The sequence below is a fragment of the Myotis nattereri genome (assembly GCF_964212035.1).
Source record: "Myotis nattereri genome assembly, chromosome: 2".
Taxonomy (NCBI): Eukaryota; Metazoa; Chordata; class Mammalia; order Chiroptera; family Vespertilionidae; genus Myotis; species Myotis nattereri.
Window position 1 is genome coordinate 106,235,765 of NC_138076.1, and position 9,001 is coordinate 106,244,765.

The 9,001-nt window shown below is 43.8% G+C and overlaps 1 pseudogene across 1 annotated transcript; it reads right to left on the reverse strand.

Annotated features, from left to right (window-relative positions):
• Positions 1-2,240: 2,240 nt before the first annotated feature.
• Positions 2,241-3,715, reverse strand: LOC308513805 (vacuolar protein sorting-associated protein 72 homolog; annotated as a pseudogene). The gene is made up of 2 exons: positions 3,690-3,715; positions 2,241-3,246 (listed from the first exon to the last, which is right to left on the reverse strand). The product of its transcript is annotated as a vacuolar protein sorting-associated protein 72 homolog (transcript).
• Positions 3,716-9,001: the final 5,286 nt, after the last annotated feature.

Genomic DNA, 9,001 nt, shown 5'->3' on the forward strand with positions numbered 1-9,001 from the left:
CCTGAAAAGTGGATCAGTCTAAGACTGAACTTACCAAAGTGTTTTATCAGCTTTACCTCAGATTTGACATCATACTTATTGGACTAAAGAAAAAAATCTGTTTTTCAGAACTGGGTTTAGAAGTCTTCCTTGAAACATCAGGAAAGCAGTAGGAGCACCAGAAAACAGACCTAAGCTGGCTTGGGTGGGTGGAGACTGGTACAGCCACATCACTTCACTTCTAGTAGTACCACCTCTAAATTGTTGTTGCCTTGAAAAGACCCCTTCCTTAATCCCAAACAAGAAATTTCCTGCTATTCCAAAATTTTCCAGGAGATGGCAGTACATCCTTAAAAGCAGCAGACCTACCAGAAACAAATTTGCCTACTTTGTGGCTGCCACAGAAGGCAAAATTAGGTCAAGATATTTGACAAGTGGGTGGGTGCTAAAAATTATATTAAAATATGATTCTGTTCTAATTCCGTGTTTCACCCAATTTTTTACTAAACAGGGCTTCGTAGTGGTCTGTATGTCACCACTTAACCTTTAGCACTGTTATGCCCACAAATTGATTCTTCAACACACAGCTACTATGACTCTCCACCATCTCACCTGTGTCTGAATGTACCCAGAATTTCTCAAGCTAAGACATAGCAATCCTAAACATAAGTAAATTCATTCCACCTGACAGAAAGTGAACAGGTATTATAAAAACCTAACCCAGGGTTCATGGTGCAAGCTTTGAAACCACCTTTCCTCTCCTTGGGTAAAACAAGAAGTAGAAATAAGGCCTGATCTGTAAAGCCAGATCTATAAGGCATGGCCCAGGTTAATATTTGTATTGTTGGAATCATTATATTTTGAGAAAACTAGTAGAATAAGTGAAACACAAAATCCACATTCTAAGTCATCCCCTGACCTCTACCCAAGCTCTGGTACTTGGTGTTCTTCCTTCCATTCAGTTAGAGGAAAAGAAGAGATAATCCAATAACACATTGAACTCTTTAAATCACTGGAATATTTCAGGCTAATATAAGGTGAGATGGTATAATATATTGGGAAATTAGTAAGGAAAAGAAAGAATCTGACTCCACCTAAAAGTTCTGTAATTTTACTTTCTAACCTGGAATCCAACTCTTGACTCTTCTTTACAAAGGTCAGAAGAGCCCATCTGTGGTCAGTCCCGCCTGTCCTGATCTCCCCCCACACTGGTTCTACATTTTCTGACAATAGATAGGATCCATAGCTGCCCCTTTGGACAAATCTCATCCAGTCAGAGCCTCTCAGTACAGGGACTTTGGTGGCAAAGGTCTGGATGCAGTAGGATCATATCCAGAGTAGACCTTTGGCCAGAAGCAAGCCAAAGAGATAAATATGGTAGGGTGGAGATGATGTTTTTTCCAGGATGATCAAGGGTTGTGCCTACCTCACTCAGACTTTTGTCAGTTAGATGGCATTTTTATGGCTCTTTTTAAAAGTCTGAACTTGTAGTTCAGAGCAGAATTGAAGGCTTCCTGTTTACTCCACTCCATATCGACACAGAAGAATTCTTACTTGTTTCTGTATCTAAGAAATAATCATCATAATCATACTTCTGTATAGAACTTCATAATAATAATAATGGCTTTATTTATATGGTACTGTATTAACTATGTTCTAGGCACTGTTCAAATACTTTACATTTAACTCATTTTAATCATCAACAGCCCTGTGACAAAAGTTCGAGTGTCATTTCTATTTTGTAAATGAAGAAACTAAGGCACAAAGAGGCTAAGTGGCTTTCCCAAGGTCACACAATAAGTGCATAGTTAGGACTTCAAACTAGGCAATTTGGCCCCAGAGTCTTTCTCCTTAACTAATACATAATACTGGCTCTACAAGGTGCTTTCACTTAGTATATTTGAGCTTGACAGCAAAACTGTGAGCAAGGTAACATAGGTATATTATTATTTCTACTTATAGATGGGAAACTAAAGCTCAAAACACGTTTCAGTGGCAAAATTGGAGCAATTACTGGATATTTTTCCTTTTTTAAAAAATAGAACTTTCTATTTTATTAGATTAAAAAACACAAACAAAACCAGTAGGAACTAGGGGAAGAGATGGTGAAATAAATACAGGAAAGGGCTAGGCAAAGTTTAGAGATGACAAAGGGAGAAACGGAGAGGAGGTGGTACATTGAGAGCCCGAGTCGGGGCAGAAAAAAAGGTTTCTAAGGAATAGACATCTCTTCATTTGGTGACAGTTTTCTGGCACAAGACTCAAGGCCCAGAGCTAGGGAGGGGCTCCGGAGGTGGTGGGCCAGGACCAGAGCGGAGACAGCGAGTGACAGTTTGTGGACAGTGATGAACTTCTTGTTAACCTCACAGATGATCTCGAAGGATCGAACAGTGACATAGGATATGTCTGTAACAGGGTACTGGTATAGAGTGGGACCATGGGTCACTTTGAAGACCTCTAAACAGGAGCCTTTGATGGCCACCCTTGGGAAAACCATTCCTCAAATGTCACATCATTGCTAAAAGTGATGAAGGTACCTAAGCAATGAGCAGGAGGGATGAGGGGTCCTGTCCTGGCACGGAGAGTCAATGCAGAAGCCATGGGAGCAGGATCAAGTGCTTCCATATCAACATTCTCTTCTGTAGGGCCTGGCTTCTCTACCAGCAGCACTGTCACTAAATAGTAGGTAATTATGAGCCGAGGGCATTTTCGCTTCTTGTGAACCTGCTTCTCTTTGTCAGCCTGGAGTCACTCATATGTCTCCAGTGAATGTAAGTTGAGCTCCTCTGTGATCTTGGCCTCCATGAGCAGCTCCTCCTGGGTCAGTGACTGCTCCCTGTGAGACCCCTTTCGCTGCTTGTGACTGGCTCTGCCTCTCCTGTACCACAAGGATATTTGTTGTGTATGTTCAGCTGTACATTGACTCATGAACTTCTGACTGTCAGAGGCATTATCCTGTAGTTCTAGTGGTCTTGGACCTTCTAAGAGATACCATCTGGGGTGCTGACTGTTTGAGGCATTACTCTCTTGAGAGGCTCCTTTTAGGTGTTGGATACTACTTTGTGCTTCCTTCTTGACTCTTCTAGCTCATCACTGGATGGTTCATCCCCTTCATCGATGTCAGAATCCACCTCATCTTCTGTGTCTGATTGGTCCCTTTGATATTTAATATCTCATGATTCTTCCATGAAATCCCCATAAATCATCTGGTAGAAATCTTCTTTCTCTGCCTCCAGGAGCCCAGAAAGCCAGTTCCCCCACAGTCCCCTAGGGGGTCTGGCCCCTAGCCAAACAGAGGTCCCTCACCCAGTGGTTCTCCTACATATTTCTAACCAGACCCCATACTCAGAGGCATTCTTCAAAAAATCATCAAAGCTACTCTTCATCCTCCTTGAAGTTGATAGGATGCCCGTCTATGGAGACATGCTGTCCAATTCCCACCTTTTCTCACCCATCCCAGGAGTCAGAGGGTTTGCTCAGAGAAGGCCAAGCAAATCTTCACAATTCCAGACCAATCCTAAAAAATGAAACAAGCAATGGATACTCACTAGGGAAAAATCAGCCCTGGCTCCATCATGGAAGGGTGGAAAGATGCTACCTCCTCCTGACCTTTCCTTATCACATTGGATTCAATGTTTTCTCATAGTTATTTATATAATTCCCTTATTCAACTGTGCCTTTCCTGGGGATGGGAACAGGGTCTCACTCACCTCAGGACCCCTGTAACAGCTAGCATTGTATACTAGTAAGACAATAGGCATGTAATGCTCCAGAGCAGTGGTTCTCAACCTTCCTATTGCCGTGACTCTTTAATACAGTTCCTCATGTTGTGGTGACCCCCAACCATAAAATTATTTTCGATGCTACTTCATAACTGAAATTTTGCTACTGTTATGAATCGTAATGTAAATATCTGATATGCTATATGTGTTTTCCGATGGTCGCGACCCACAGGTTGAGAACCGCTGCTCCAGAGGGACCCACCCCTTCTGAGCTGTTCTGCATCATTTGATCTTGACATTCAGGTACCTTCACCAGTAAGCACTGTGTAAAAAGATTGGAAGCTGAGGAGATACATGCCCTAACCCAGACTTCCGATCCCCAAAGAGAGAGACATTAAAGGTGTTTCCAAATACTGGAACCCACGGCTTGCTTTCTTGCCCATGTTCCCTCTAGTACTTTCTTCTTTATTTCCTAGAAAATAATTGAATAAGTTCAGTCACCCTGAGTGTTAGAATTTTAGAATTGGGCCCTAACTGGTTTGGCTCAGTGAACAGAGCGTTGGTCTGTGGACCAAAGGGTCCAGGGTTCAATTCATTTGGGGGCTCCTCCCTGGCCTGGGCCCTGGTTGAGGCTCATGCAGAAAGCAACCAGTCAATGTGTTTCTCTCACATTGATGTTTCTCTCTGTCTTTCCCTCTCTCTTCTACTCTCCCTAAAAATCAATGGAAAAATATCCTCAGGTGAGGATTAACAAAACAAAACAAAAAAAGAACTTTAGACTTGGAAGAAACTTTATCATATTTTAGTTAAGGAAATGGAGCCTGAGGTGATTGAACTATAACCCTATATCACACAGCTGAGAACCCAGCATGCCTTGCCCTAGCTTGTGCCGCCCCACAGAGAATTTCACCTTTGCTGAAAAAATGCTTTCCTCACTAGCTCAGAAATTCCTGCCATTAATCAAATGTACTTTGATTTACAACATCAAAAGTCAACTTTAATGCCCATATCTTAGCTGGGAAGAGCAGCCCACGGAGGGAGCTACCTGAGGACATTAACAGCCCCAACATCCCTTCCTTCCCCAATGTAGAGCAGCAGCAGTTTTCTGGGGGTGGGGAGCAGGGATTGAGGGATTCTCAACACATTTTAATATTCCAAGATGACAATGTCCTACACCAGAGTCTCTCAAAAAAGAGTAGGAGTCAGAGCAGATCTAATACACAGATACAAACTAAAGAAGGCAGTCAAAATAGGGAGACAAAAAACAAGCCCCAAATGAAAGAAAAAGAGAATCCTCCAGAAGAAGAGCTAGATGAAAAAGAGATGAGAGTTCACAGTAATGATTACAATGCTGCACAACACCATGAGAAAACATATAGAAATTATGAAAAAAATGACCAGTAGAAATGAAGAATAACATAGCACTAATACAGAACATATTGGAAAGAATACACCATAGATTAGGGCAGTGGTTCTCAACCTGTGGGTCGCAATCAATGAAAATACATCCTGCGTATCAGATATTTACATTACGATTCATAACAGTAGCAAAATTACAGTTATGAAGTAGCAACGAAAATAATTTTATGGTTGGGGGTCACCACAACATGAGGAACTGTATTAAAGGGTCACGGCATTAGGAAAGTTGAGAACCACTGGATTAGGGGAAGTAGAAGATCAGTGAATTAGAAGACAAGGTAGAAAAAAATCACTCAGTCAGAGAACCACAGAGGAAAAAATTAAAAAACAGGAGGACAGCTTAAGGGAGCTGTTTGACAACATGAAACATAACAATATTTGTAGCATAGGAGTACCAAAAGGTAAAGAAAGTGAATAAGGGATAGAGAAACTATTTGAAGAAATAATGGCAGAAAAGGTCCCTAGCCAGTTGAAGGAAAAAGGCACACACGTTCAGCAGGCATATAGAGTCCCAAGGAAGAAGAACCCCCAAAGAGGTCCACGCCCAAACACATCATAATTAAAATACCAGAAGTAAAAGACAAAAAGAGAATCTTAAAGGCAGCAAAAGAATTTGTTACTTACAAAGGAGTTTCAATAAGGCTTTCAGGTGAATTTTTATTAGAAACTTTTCAAGTCAGAAGGGAATGGCATGAAGTATTCAAGGTAATGAAAAGAAAGGATCTGAAACCAAGGCTACTATATCTAGCAAGGCTATCATTCAAAATAGATGGTGAAATAAATAATTTCCAGGCAATAAAAAAGAGTAAACGAGTTTATCACCACCAAACCAGCATGCAAGATATGCTAAAGATAATACTGTAATAATAAGAAGAAATAGAGAGGGAAACATATGCATAAAAATTAAAATGGCAATAAATAAGTGCCTATAATAATAACCTTAAATGTAAATGGATTAAATGTTTCAATCAAAAGACATGGTATAGCAGAGTGGATATGAAAGCATGACACAAATATGTGCTGTTTGCAAGAAACCTACCTCAGAACAAAAGACTCACACCAGATGAGAGTGAAGGGATGGAAAAAAAAATTCTGTGCAAATTGCAATAAAAAAAAGCTGGGGTAGCAATACTCATATCTGGCAAAATAGACTTCAAAATGAAGCCATTACAAGAGACAATGTCACTACATAATAATAAAGGGATTGATGCAACAAGAGAATATAATAATGGTAAATATATATGTACCCAATATAAGAGCAGTTGAATATATAAAAAAACAATTCTGGAGGACTTTCAGGGAGATATCAACAGCAATACAGTCACCGTAGGGGACTTTAACACCCACTGACTTCACTGGATAGATCTTCCAGACAAAAATTTAACAAGGAAACATAGGCTTTAAATGATACACTAGGTCAGATGGATTGTTTTATAAATTACTTTGAATTTAGTAGTAGTAGTAATAGTATAAATATGAGTATTAGTATTTTACCTTTATTTTGAAAGTATTACAGATGTTCCCTCTTTCCCCCATTGTTCTCTTGTAGCCCACACTTCACCACACTATTATCTGTGTCCATGGGCTATGCATATATGCATGTAAGTTCTTTGGTGAATAGCTTCCCACCCACCCCCCACCTTCCCTCTGAGATTCAACAGTCTGTTCCATGCTTCTATGTCTCTGGTTATAGTTTATTCCACAGTTTATTTTGTTAATTAATTCCACATATGAGTGATATCATGTGATACTGGCTTATTTTGCTTAGCATAATACTCTCTAGGTCCATCCATGCTGTCTCAATGGGTAAGAGATCCTTCTGTTTTGCAGTTGCATATATTCCATGGTATAAATGTACCACAGCATTTTTTATCCACTCATCCTATCTAATAAAAGAGAAACATGGTAATTAGCTTACGACTGCTACCCTTCCCATTGGCTAATCAGGGCAATATGCAAATTAACGGCCAGCCAAGATGGCAGCCGGCAGCCAGGCAGCTTGAAACTAACATGAGGCTTGCTTGCTTTAGTGATGGAGGAAACCAACGTTCCCCGCCTGCCTTGCTGGCCTCTGAGCTTGCAGTTTGAAACATTGTAACAAATATAGAAGCTAAACAAAACCCCTGAAACCTGCTTTCAGCAAGCTGGGAACTCAGAGCTAGAGTTGATACAATGTTTCGATTATAGAACCCAAACAAACCAGATACCTGCTTTCAGCAGCAGAGTCCTCAGAGCTGGAGCCAGAGCTAAAGCTGGCCCAGAATAAAAAAAAATAAAAAAAATAAAAAAAGGAGCAGTTGGGAGCTTCAGTCACCCACCAGCCTGAAAACAGCCCTCAGCCCCTCACCCAGACTGGCCAGGCACCCCAGTGGGGACCCCCACCCTGATCCAGGACACCCTTCAGGGCAAACCGGCCAGCCCCGCCCATGCACCAGGCCTCTATCCTATATAGTAAAAGGGTAATATGCCTCCCACCACCGGGATTAGCGGAGCCGAGAGGCCTCCCAGCACCAGGATCAGCGGAGCCAAGAGGCCTCCCGGCACCGGGATCAGCGTGACAGGGGGCAGCGCCCAAACCCCCTGATTGCCCTGCGGCTCTGTGTGTGACAGGGGGCGGGGCCACAACATCCCTATCCGCCCTGCTCTGTTCGTGGAAGCAGAAGGTGCCCCAACCTCCTGATCAGCCCTGCTCTGTGCCTGATACGGAGGAACTCCCCAACCCCCTGATCGCCCTGCGGCTCTGTGTGTGACAGGGTGCGGGGCCTCAACCCCCTGATGGGCCCTGCTCTGTGCGTGACAGGGGGGAGCTCCCCAACCCCCTGATCGACCCTGCTTTGTGCGTGACAGGGGGTGGCGCTGCAACCTCCCCATCGACCCTGCCTTGAGTGTGACTAGGGGCGGGGCCCCAACCCCCCAATCAGCCCTAACCTGAGCATGACTGAGGGTGGCATCACAACCTCCAGATCCGCCCTGCTCTGTGCATGACAGGGGGCGGCGCCCCAACTCACCAATTGGCCCTGCTCTGAGCCTGACCAGGGGCTGCACCTAGGGATTGGGCCTGCCCTCTGCTACCTGGGAGCAGCCCTAAGCCAGCAGGTCATTATCTCCCGAGGGGTCCCAGACTGCGAGAGGGCACAGGCCTGGCTGAGGGACCCCCCCCTCCCCCCCCCCCGAGTGCACAAATTTTTGTGCACCGGCCCTCTAGTCTATACTAATAAAAGATCCTGTTTTGCAGTTGCATATATTCCATGGTGTAAATGTACCACAGCATTTTTTATCCACTCATCTATACTAATAAAAGGGTAATATGCTAATTAGACTGGGAGACCTTCCGGGAGACCTTCTGGACAAAGCCATGGCAGTGGAGCCGTGGCAGAGGTGGTTAGGGGCAATCAGGCCAGGAGGGGAGGGCAGTTGGGGGTGATCAGGCTGGTGTGTGTGGGGGCAGTTGGGATTGAGCAGACCAGCATGGGGGCAGTTGGGGGCGAGCAGGCCGGTGGGGAGGGTAGTTAGAGGCAATCAGGCAGACAGGCAGGTGAGCAGTTAGGAGCCAGCAGTCCCAGATTGCAGGACCTGTGGGATTGGTCATAAACCAGCAGTCGGACATCCCCCAAGGGGTCCCAGATTGGAGCGGGTGCAGGCCAGGCTGAGGGACCCCCTCCCCCCCTGCAGGAATTTCATGCACCGGGCCACTAGTCTATTATAAATTACGCTGTTATGAACATAGGGGTACATATATTCTTTCTGATCAATGTTTCGGGTTTCTTAGGATATATTCCTAGTAGTGGGATCACTGGATCAAATGGCAGTTCCATATTTAATTCTTTGAGGACATTCCATACGTTTTCCATGATGGCTGCGACAGTCTGCATTCCCACCAG